Source organism: Macaca nemestrina, chromosome 2, assembly GCF_043159975.1.
Source record: "Macaca nemestrina isolate mMacNem1 chromosome 2, mMacNem.hap1, whole genome shotgun sequence".
Lineage (NCBI taxonomy): Eukaryota > Metazoa > Chordata > Mammalia > Primates > Cercopithecidae > Macaca > Macaca nemestrina.
In genome coordinates this window covers 148,563,012-148,573,402 of record NC_092126.1, presented here as the reverse complement: position 1 = coordinate 148,573,402, position 10,391 = coordinate 148,563,012, and the positions used below count along the sequence as shown (strand labels likewise).

Here is a 10,391-nt window from a genome sequence, read left to right as displayed (position 1 = left end):
TTTGAATGTCTGTAACGGTGGGGTAAAGGAACCAGTGTGGGTGGTAAGGTTTGTAGGGGGTATGCTTGGTGGCTCTCAGCCCGTGGCCACTAACCCATGGCATTCAGTCAGGGAGAACTGAGTACCTCTTTCTGAGTACCTCTTTCTGAGGATACTTGTGGCTGCAGGTAAGAATGCCCTCCAGCTCAAAGTGGATTCATAATAAGGAAATGTGTTGGTTGCAGGCTTGGCAGTCCTGGGACAGGGTGGCCTTCATGGTTAGCCAATCTAGCAATTCTTCAGGGTCATTAAGGGTCCAGGTTCCTTAGGGGTCGCTACACTGCCCTCCACAGTGTCAACCTCTGCCTAAGGTGAGTCCTTCTCTGGCTGCAGTGTGGCAGTGGAGCAGTTGAGGCCAGATGCTTCCTCATTTACATCCAGCACAGCAGGGAGCGGGAGCCAGTGGGCTTCCATGGCCCACCTACAGGAGCAAGAAGCCTTTTCCCAGATACCATCATGTTTCAGTGGCCCAAACTCAGTCTCACATACCCATTCCTCAGTCACTGTGGCAAGAGAGACTGTAATGGGTTTATGCCAGAGTGGAGTTTGCTACTCCATCAAGGTGGTGGAGAGAGAGTAAAACCTAACAAGATCTGAGTAGGAAGCGGGGAAGTGAATGCTGGATAGGCCAACAACAACAACCCTTCCACACCTGGGGCAGGAAGCTTGGCCTGAGGGACACAGATGAATTAAAATGCTTTGGTACTTGCCTCAAGTTGTTCCAAGACTGGTCTCAGAGAATCAGGGAATAATTTGCAATTTACTGTGGGAAGGTTGAGGTCCACGCAGGGGAGAAGGGAGGGTAAGGGTCCCTAAGGAATTGACCTATGAACTGAGCCATAAAGAAGGAGGGCGAACATGGCTGAGATTCTCGTACACCCAGCACCTCTCTGTTGGAGAAATGTCCCTTCCCCATCACACATGGCTCTTATCTGACTGCCAAACTAGGGTGGACACATGGCCCCAGCTTGGCCAGTGAAGGGGTGGCCTGCTCCTCCACACCTGTGGGCGTTTCTCATTAGGTGGAACAAGAGACTTGAGAAAAGAAATGAGACACAGAGACAAAGTATAGAGAAAGAAAAAGTGGGCCCAGGGGACCGGCACTCAGCATACAGAAGACCCACGCTGACACTGGTCTCTGAGTTCCCTTAGTATTTATTGATAATTATCTTTACCATCTTAGAAAAAAGGCAAGTAGCAGGATAATAGGATCATCGTAAGGAGAAGGTCGGCAGTAAGACATATGAATAAAGATCTCTGTGACATGAATAAGTTTAAGGAAAAGTGCTGTGCCTTGATATGCATATGCAAACATCTTCATAAACCCTTTTAGTGCATAAAGAGCAGCACCGTGCTAGCAAGCCCCACCCTTCGCCCTAAGGCAGTTTTCTCCTTTCTCAGTAAAGAGAACATACAATCCAGTTTTACACCGAGATGTTCCATTGCCCAGGGACAGGCAGGAGACAGATGCTTTCTCTATCTCAACTGCCAAGAGGCTTCTTTCCTCTTACACTAGTCCTCCTGAGCACAGACCCTTCACAGGTGTCAGGCTGGGGGACGATCAGGTCTTTCCCTTCCCATGAGGCCATATTTCAGACTATCACATGGGGAGAAACCTTGGACAATACCTAGCTTTCCTAGGCAGAGGTCCCTGTGACCTTTGGCAGTGTACGCGTCCCTGGGTACTTGAGATTAAGAGAATGGTGATGACTTTTAACCAGCAAGCTGCCTTCAGGCACTTGTTTAACAAAGCACACCCTGCACAGCCCAAAATCCTTTAAACCTTGAGTCACCACAGCACATGTCTCTTGCAAGGACAAGGTTGGGGGTAGGGTCACCGATTAACAGCATCTCAAATGCAGAACAAAATGGAGTCTCTTATGTCTACTTCCTTCTATATAGACACAGTAACAGTCTGATCTCTCTTTCTTTTCCCCACAGCCAGTCAAGTGCCAATCCCTCTGGCCACAATGATTAGTCCCAGAAGCAGGCATGTGACCCAAGCTGGGTCACTCGAGGCCCTCCATAATATTGCTCTATGAATGCTGAGAGGAGAGTTTCACTTCTTTTTGGACCATAAGCCACAGATGATAAGCTCAGGCTACCCCAGTGACCTGCGCTCCTCCCATGGGGAAAAACCTGCTTGAGAATAAAGCCAGCTCAGAAAAGCAGAGCCAGGAGAAGGAGAAGCGCTGCATCCAGCTATTCCTGAAGGCACTGGATCCTCCCTTAGACTTCCCACATATATCAGCCCACAAAGACTTCTTCTGGCTTAAACTAGTTTGCTTTAGAGTTTTGTGATTTGTAACTAAAAAAGGCCTAACTCTTACAAGTGAATTTTGGCAAAAAGAAAGATGAAGTAGCATCCTGAGAGAGAGGACAGCATGAGGTCCTGCCTCCCACTAGGTGCTGGGCCAAGCTGCTGCAATTTCTCAGTGACTCATTGTCCCCAGGTTGCTCACAGCCTTCTCAGAGAGAAAAGACACCCACACATGCAATGATGAGAAACCAACTATAATCATAATGATAATGCAATTAAGTGCTCAGTAAATGTTAGTATGTACCAGGCACTGTTTTGAACTCATTCAACTACCTAATATTATGGGGTAGGTATCAGCTACCCCATAATAACATCCCATTCACAGATGAGGAAACTGAGCCTTAGGAGGTTACACACCTTGCTTTGTCAAGCAATTGAGTGGTTGAGCCAACATTCAAACTCAGGCCATTTGGCTTGCAGAGAGAGCCTCTTCATTACAACTCACTGGGGCCCCACTCCCATTACAGTGTATGTGAACGGTACTCCCTATACTTGGCCAGTGCCCAACCTATGCAGCCATACACGGCAGCTCTGCTCGAAGACCCCCTCCTCTTAACCACTCAATTCCATGTTCACTGGGCCACACCATAAGTATGGTGGGCGTTGTTGGTAGAGAGTTCCAAGAACAGAGACAGTTTTGTGGAGGAGGTGGGATGAGAGCTGACGTCCTAAAATTGGATAGAATTGTGAAAGAAGGAAGACAGATATAAATGGAAGAACCCTAGAAGACCGACTGGGCCTAGTTCACCAGAGAAGAAACTTAACTTTCAAGGATCAGTCATGAGCACTCTAGCTGTTCTCTGCTGCATACCTACCATCTGCCTGGCACTGTGCCAGGCCCTTTACCCACCCCTCCCATCTGATGCTTACCATGCACCTCCAAGGAGAGTAATATTCCAGCCTGCAGATGACACAGAAGCTCAAAGAGATGCTGTGCCTTACTGAGGCCATGCAGCCTTGATGTAGGAATAGTTGCTGCCCCCAGGTAGCACCATCCCTGGCAAAGTTCTTACAATCATATCAGAGTGTCTGCTGGAGCCAAAAGATGCCTCCTTTATGAGTGTGGAGGAAGCTGGATTGTCATGACGAGGGCAGATTAGTTCCAGTACCTCAAATCTCCAAATTTAACTCAAAACAATTCTGATTCCTTATCACCAGTTTGGAGGCAAAGCCTTTTGTGTCTTGGCCCTAGAAAGCATCTGTCTTGCACAACATGACCTCCCCAGAGTCCCAAATGCCTTACAGCTGACTTTCAGCAACACCAGGGTGAGTGCGAATGGGGAGGGTAGGCTCTGACCCACAGTGGGTCCCCAGCCCCTGTCTGCTCCTGAGTACTCTAGGCACTGAGTGCTCTGGGTCCCAATTGGCCCCTGCTGAAAAGAAAGTGATGACAGGAACTTTGTGGAAATGTGGTCAGGTAATACATTTCTTTCTTGGCCTCTAGCTCAGGACTCAATGGAGAGAACCAAGCCCAGTAGACTGTAACTCACTCGCTTAGGTATCAATAAACTCCCCATTTCTTCACTTACCTAATTACTCCATTCACTTATTCACTCATCCACACACCTCCACTTCCTCATTATACTTTTGTTCCCTCACTCAGTGACCCTGTCGCCATGGCTGAGAGCTATGGAGGTGACTAAGGCTCCAGAGATGGGGACACAGCTAGACAGACAATCAAAACACTAGGCCGCAAGAGCAATAAGAAGACTGTGTAGGCTGGGCGCGGTGGCTCACACCTGTAATCCCAGCACTTTGGGAGGTCAAGGTGGGCGGATCACGAGGTCAGGAGATTGAGACCATCCTGGCTAACACAGTGAAACCCCTTCTCTACTAAAAATACAAAAAATTAACTGGGCGTGGTGGCGGGCACATTTAGTCCCAACTACTCAGGAGGCAGAGGCAGGATAATGGTGTGAACCCGGGAGGCGGAGCTTGCAGTGAGCCAAGATCGCGCCACTGCACTCCAGCCTGGGGGACAGAGCGAGACCCCATCTCAAAAAAAAAAAAAAAAAAAAAAGAGACTGTGCAAAGTTGGCAGGGACCTGGGGCACAGAAAGACTTAACAACAGCTTAGAGGGTCAGGAAAGGCTTCAGGGAGGATGTGGAAAGAAAATTGCTGGGCAGAAGATAACATTCCAGACAAAAGGAGCAAGGCACAGAGGTGTGAACAGCTGGCCTGCTTAGAGAGAAGTGAGAACTGCAGTGTGACTGGAGCCCTGGGTGTGTGGAGGGGGAAGGAAAGGATAAGAGATGAAGCTAGAAAGTAGGTTGAAGACCAGGCTGGGCAAGGGTTTGAATGGCAGCTTAAGGAGCACGGACTTTATTCTCCAGGACAATGGTGCTCCAAGTGTGGTCCCTGGACTGGCAGCAACAGCATCAGTTGGGAACTTGATAAAAATGCAAATTCTCGGGCCACAGACCTACTGAATCAACAGCTCTGGGTGTATAGTCTGGCACCGTGGCTCACACCTGTAATCCCAGCACTTTGGGAGGCCAAGGAGGACAGATCATCTGAGGTCAGGAGTTCAAGACCAGCCTGGCCAGTATGGTGAAACCCTGTCTCTACTAAAAATACAAAACTTAGCCAGGCATGGTGGCATGCACCTGTAATCCCAGCTACTTGGGAGGCTGAGGCAGAAGAATTGCTTGAACCTGGAAGGTGGAGGTTGCAGTGAGCGGAGATCACACCACTACACTCAAGCCTGGGCGACAGAGTGAGACTGTCTCAAAGAAAAAAACAAACCTCTGGGTATGGGGCCTAGCCACTCTATTATAACATGCCTTCTAGGTGATTCCTGGTGCATACTGAAGTTTGAGAATCACATTCTGAGGTAACAGGGAGCTATGGGTGGTTTGTGAGCAGACTAGTGCCATAATAGCACTCTGAATCAGAAAGCACTCTCAGAGCAGCATGGAGGTTGGACTAATGAGAGGGAGTGAGGGTGAAGTTGGTGCAAAGAAATACAAGTGAGATGGGGAATGTGGCAGACTGGTAGATGTCCTCCAAAATCTGTTTCAGTAATATCTCATGTGGAAACTGGAATAATACATTGAAAATACTCTCCCTACATTTGATAGCAAATGGAATTTAAGTTTCACATAGTGATTTCTTATCAAAACTTTTAATCAAAAGCTCAGGGCATATTTTGTTTTGTTTTGTTTTTCTGGGTTTTTTCTGAGACAGGGTCTTGCTCTGTCACCCAGGCTGGAGTGCAGTGGCACAATCTAAATCACTGCAAACTCCACCTCCCAGGTTCAAGTGATTCTCCTGCCTCAACCTCCCAAGTAGCTGGGGTTACAGGCATGTGCCACCACGCCCAGATAATTTTTGTATTTTTAGTAGAGACAGGGTCTCACCATGTTGGCCAGGTTGGTCTCGAACTCCTGGGCTCAAGTGATCCACCTGCCTCGGCCTCCCAAAGTGCTGGGATTATAGGCGTGAGCCCAGGAAAAAAAAAAAAAATTCTTCAAACACCTTGGAGTATATAGCCTTGTCCTAATTTAGGATTACTTCTCCGAAACTGATTGCCAGAAGAAAAGTCCCTGAGTCAAAAGACCTCGACATTATTTAAGCCTTTGATGCATATTCCCAAATTGCTTTCCAAAGGATCTTTAGCAAATCATTTTCCCACCAGAACATAGGACTACTCATTCCTCACATCAACATCAGCCTTCAGTGTTACCAGCTTTTTAAACTTCAAATTTGAAAGCCTGCAAATGACCTTTTACTTTGTATTTTTTTGTATTACTAGTGAGATTCAAAATGTCTTGTGTTTATTGTGTTTTATCTGTATCCTTTGACCATTTATTGGGTTCTTTCTGTTTGTTATCAATTCTGTGTGTTGTTTATATAATAAAAATATTAAGCCATTGTCTATAAAACATTTCCCCAGTCTGAAGTTTGCCTTTCATTGTTGCCTACCATTTCAGAGTAGGGTAGGGTTTTCACTTTTTGAAAAAAAGTAAAAAAAAAAAAAAAGTAACAGGCCAGGTGCGGTGGCTCATGCCTGTAATCCCAGCACTTTGGGAGGCCAAGGCAGGTGGATCATGAGGTCAGGAGTTCGAGACCAGCCTGGCCAACATGGTGAAACCCCATCTCTACTAAAAATACAAAAATTGGCTGGGTGTGGTGGTGCACGCCTGTAGTCCCAGCTACTTGGGAGGGTGAGGTAGGAGAATCACTTGAACCCAGGAGGCGGAGGTTGCAGTGAGCCAAGATCCTGCCATTGCATTCCAGCCTGGGCAACAAGAGCGAAACTCCGTCTAAAAAAAAAAAAAAAGTGACAAAAAGCAACAAAAGTTAAATTTGTTTGTTTGTTTTTGTTTTGAGACAGAGTCTGGCTCTGTTGTCCTGGCTGGAGTGTAATGGTGCAATCTCGGCTCACTGCAGTCACCCCTACCGGGTTCAAGCGATTCTCCTGCATCAACCTCCCAAGTAGCTGGGACTACAGGTGTGCGCCACCACACCTGGCTAATTTTTGTACTTTTAGTAGAGACGGGGTTTCACTATGTTGCCCAGGCTGGTCTTGAAACTCCTGACCTCAGGTGATCCACCTGCCTCAGCCTCCCAAAGTGCTGGGATTCAGGAGTGAGCCACCACGTCCAGCCAAAGAATTTTTAAAAATAAACTTGTCAGCTGGGCACAGTGGCTCATGCCTATAATCCTGGCACTCTGGGAGACCAAAGCGGGAGGATCACTTGAGTCCAGAGTTCCAGAGGAGTCTGGGCAACAGAGGAAGTAGAGACCCGATCTCTACAAAAAATAAAAAAATAAAAAAAATTAGCCAGGCATGGTGGTACACACCTGTAGCCCCAGCTACTCGGGAGGCTGAGGTGGGATGACCACTCGAGCCTGGGAAGTCAACGTTGCAGTGAGCCATGATGGTGCCACTGCACTCCAGCCTGGGTGACAGAGTGAGACCCTGTCTCAATAATAATAATAATTAATAAATAAAAGAATTGACGGAGATGTCTGCACTGTTTTGATATTTTTTTTTTAAACAATACCCCTTTTCCTTGTGAACATTTGACTTTCCTTGGCTCACCATTTTTCTTTCTTTTTTTTTTTTTTTTGAGATGGAGTCTCGTTCTGTCACCCAAGCTGGAGTACAGTGGCGCAATCTCGGCTCACTGCAACCTCCGTCTCCTGGGTTCAAACAATTCTCCTGCCTCAGCCTCCCAAGTAGCTGGAACTACAGGTGCCCAACACCATGCCCAGCTAATTTTTGTATTTTTAGTAGAGATGGGGTTTCACCATGTTGGCCAGGCTGGTCTTAAACTCCTGACCTCAGATGATCTGCCAGCCTTGGCCTCCCAAAGTGCTGGGATTACAGGCTTGAGCCACCGTGCCCGACCCTTGACTCACTTTTTTTTTTTTTTTTTTTTTTTTTTTTTTTGAGACGGAGTCTCGCTGTGTCTCCCAGGCTGGAGTGCAGTGGCGTGATCTCGGCTCACTGCAAGCTCCGCCTCCCGGGTTCACGCCATTCTCCCGCCTCAGCCTCCCAAGTAGCTGAGACTACAGGCGCCCGCCACCACGCCCGGCTAGTTTTTTGTATTTTTAGTAGAGACGGGGTTTCACCGTGTTAGCCAGGATAGTCTCGATCTCCTGACCTCGTGATCCACCCGCCTCGGCCTCCCAAAGTGGTGGGATTACAGGCTTGAGCCACCGCGCCCGGCGACTCACTTTTTGATTAGTACCTTGAAATGTGCTCATTGGGACTGGGAGCTGCAGAAGGATGTATATGTATATGCATCCAAAAAATCTGGAAGAATTGTACTAAAAATGTGAACACTGGCTGTCTCTGGTTGGTGGGGGCCCAGCTGAGAGGGTTGTGTTATTCTTGCTTCCTTTGCACTCCTAATTCCTTTGGACAAGATACCTCTTCCATTCCTTATGGCTGCCCATTACAGTACACTCACTCAATATAGCACTCTAATTCTCCTGGCAACAGTTTTGGAGGCCAAGGGGTGAACATGTCACTCTACCACTCAAGCAGAGCCAGAGTCCTTCCCTGAGAATGAGACAGGAAATTGGGAGGATGCTTTCCTTCTACTGTGTTTAATTGGAAAGCTGGGGCTGCCTCCATGTTTCCTGCCAACTAGAAGACCACTCTGGAGAGAAAAAGAGGCCAATGTGTGAAGAGAAATCAAGACAAGGAGAGAAGATAGAGAAAGCAAATCCTATGAGTACTACATCTCTAGTTCCAGTCTCCAAGCCCCTAATCCCTGGTGTCTTTCCTGCAATCTTGTGCCAGCTATTGTCAACTAAAGATTCCTCGTGGATGAAGCTGGTTTAGGTTGGGATTCTGTCACTTGGGAAGTGAAAGAATCTTATCAGTTAGTCTGTGTGTGTTTTTAATATGTTATGGAATTTTCCTCCAATGACCATGTATCACTTGTTCAACAGAAATACTAAAAAAGTAAAGATAATGTGTTTGTTAAAGAAAAGAAAACATGAGTGCTCTCAGAAATGCTCAAAAGCAGGAAAAATGTAAAGTACACCATAGAAGTTGCACAAGTCAACTGGCACAGTGGCTCATGTCTGTAATTTCAGCACTTTGGGAGGCTGAGGCGAGTGGATCACCTGAGGTCAGCAGTTCGAGACCAGCCTGACCGACATGGTGAAACCCCATCTCTACTAAAAATACAAAAATTAGTTGGGCATGCTGGTTCACGCCTGTAGTCCCAGCTACTTGGGAGGCTGAGGCAGGAGAATTGCTTGAACCTGGGAGGCGGAGGTTGCAGTGAGGTGAGATGGCACCATTGCACTCCAGTCTGGGCAACAGAGGGAGACTCTGTCTCAAAAAAAAAAAAAAAAAAGAAGAAGTTGTACAAGTCCTCAAAAGGACAGAGGTCATCTTATCACCCAGGGGGTGTTGTCATCAAGATGAACAGGAATTTGTGGTAAAAGAACCCCTAGCTCAGTGGGTGTGCTTGGCAGGTATAGGGGAGAGTGGGGGCTCAGCCCTGAGCAGGAAATGTATTTTTCCATGAACTACGGAGTCTGAGATACTGAGACTTGGAAGAGGGATCCCTTAACCCCTCATCCCTGGCCAAATCAAGTCCTGTCTCTGAGCCTCAGTTTACACTGAGTCTAACTCTCATGTTTTGAATAGTGTTCTAGGCACTTCATGTCATTATCTCATAGAATTCTCAGAACTCTGAGTCAATCATCAATATTACCATGTTCCCGAGTAAGGAACTGAGGTTCTGAGAGGCAAAGCTTGATCACATCAGTTAGACTCCAAAGCCTTTCTAGGAACCTCAGCTATCTTCCTCTCTCATCTGTAAAATGTGCATAATAAATTGGCCAGGTGCAGTGGCTCATGCCTGGAATTCCAGCACTTTGGGAAGCTGACTGGGGAGGATTGCTTGAGCCCAGGAGTTTGAGACCAGCCTGGGCAATATGGTGAGACCTCCCATCTCTACAAAAAATAAAAAAGTTAGCCAGGTGCGGTGGCATGCACCTGTAGTCCCATCTACATGGGAGGCTGAGGTAGGAGGATGACTTGAGCCCAGGAATTTGAGGTTGCAGTGGGCCATGATCATGCCATTGCATTTCAGCCTGGGTGACAAAGCAAGACCCTGTCTTTAAAAAAAAAAAAAAGAAAAGAAAAGAGGCCGGGCGCGGTGGCTCAAGCCTGTAATCCCAGCACTTTGGGAGGCCGAGACGGGCGGATCACGAGGTCAGGAGATCGAGACCATCCTGGCTAACACGGTGAAACCCTGTCTCTACTAAAAAATACAAAAAACTAGCCGGGCAAGGTGGCGGGCGCCTGTAGTCCCAGCTACTCGGGAGGCTGAGGCAGGAGAATGGCGTAAACCCGGGGGGCTGAGCTTGCAGTGAGCTGAGATCCGGCCACTGCACTCCAGCCTGGGCCACACAGCGAGACTCCGTCTCAAAAAAAAAAAAAAAAAAAAAAAAAAAAAAAGAAAAGAAAAAAAGGAAAGAGAGAAAGAAAGAAAGAAAAGGGAAATGAGTTGGGCCTAAGCACTGTTCTCTCCCCATCCGCAGCTGGACAATGCAGGA

At 47.4% G+C, this 10,391-nt stretch overlaps 1 protein-coding gene across 4 annotated transcripts in view; it reads right to left on the bottom strand.

Annotated features, from left to right (window-relative positions):
- The window catches only part of LOC105477673 (8-oxoguanine DNA glycosylase), a 39,082-nt gene that overhangs the window by 6,413 nt on the left and 22,278 nt on the right, over positions 1-10,391 (bottom strand). The gene's annotated exons all lie outside the window — the stretch shown is intronic.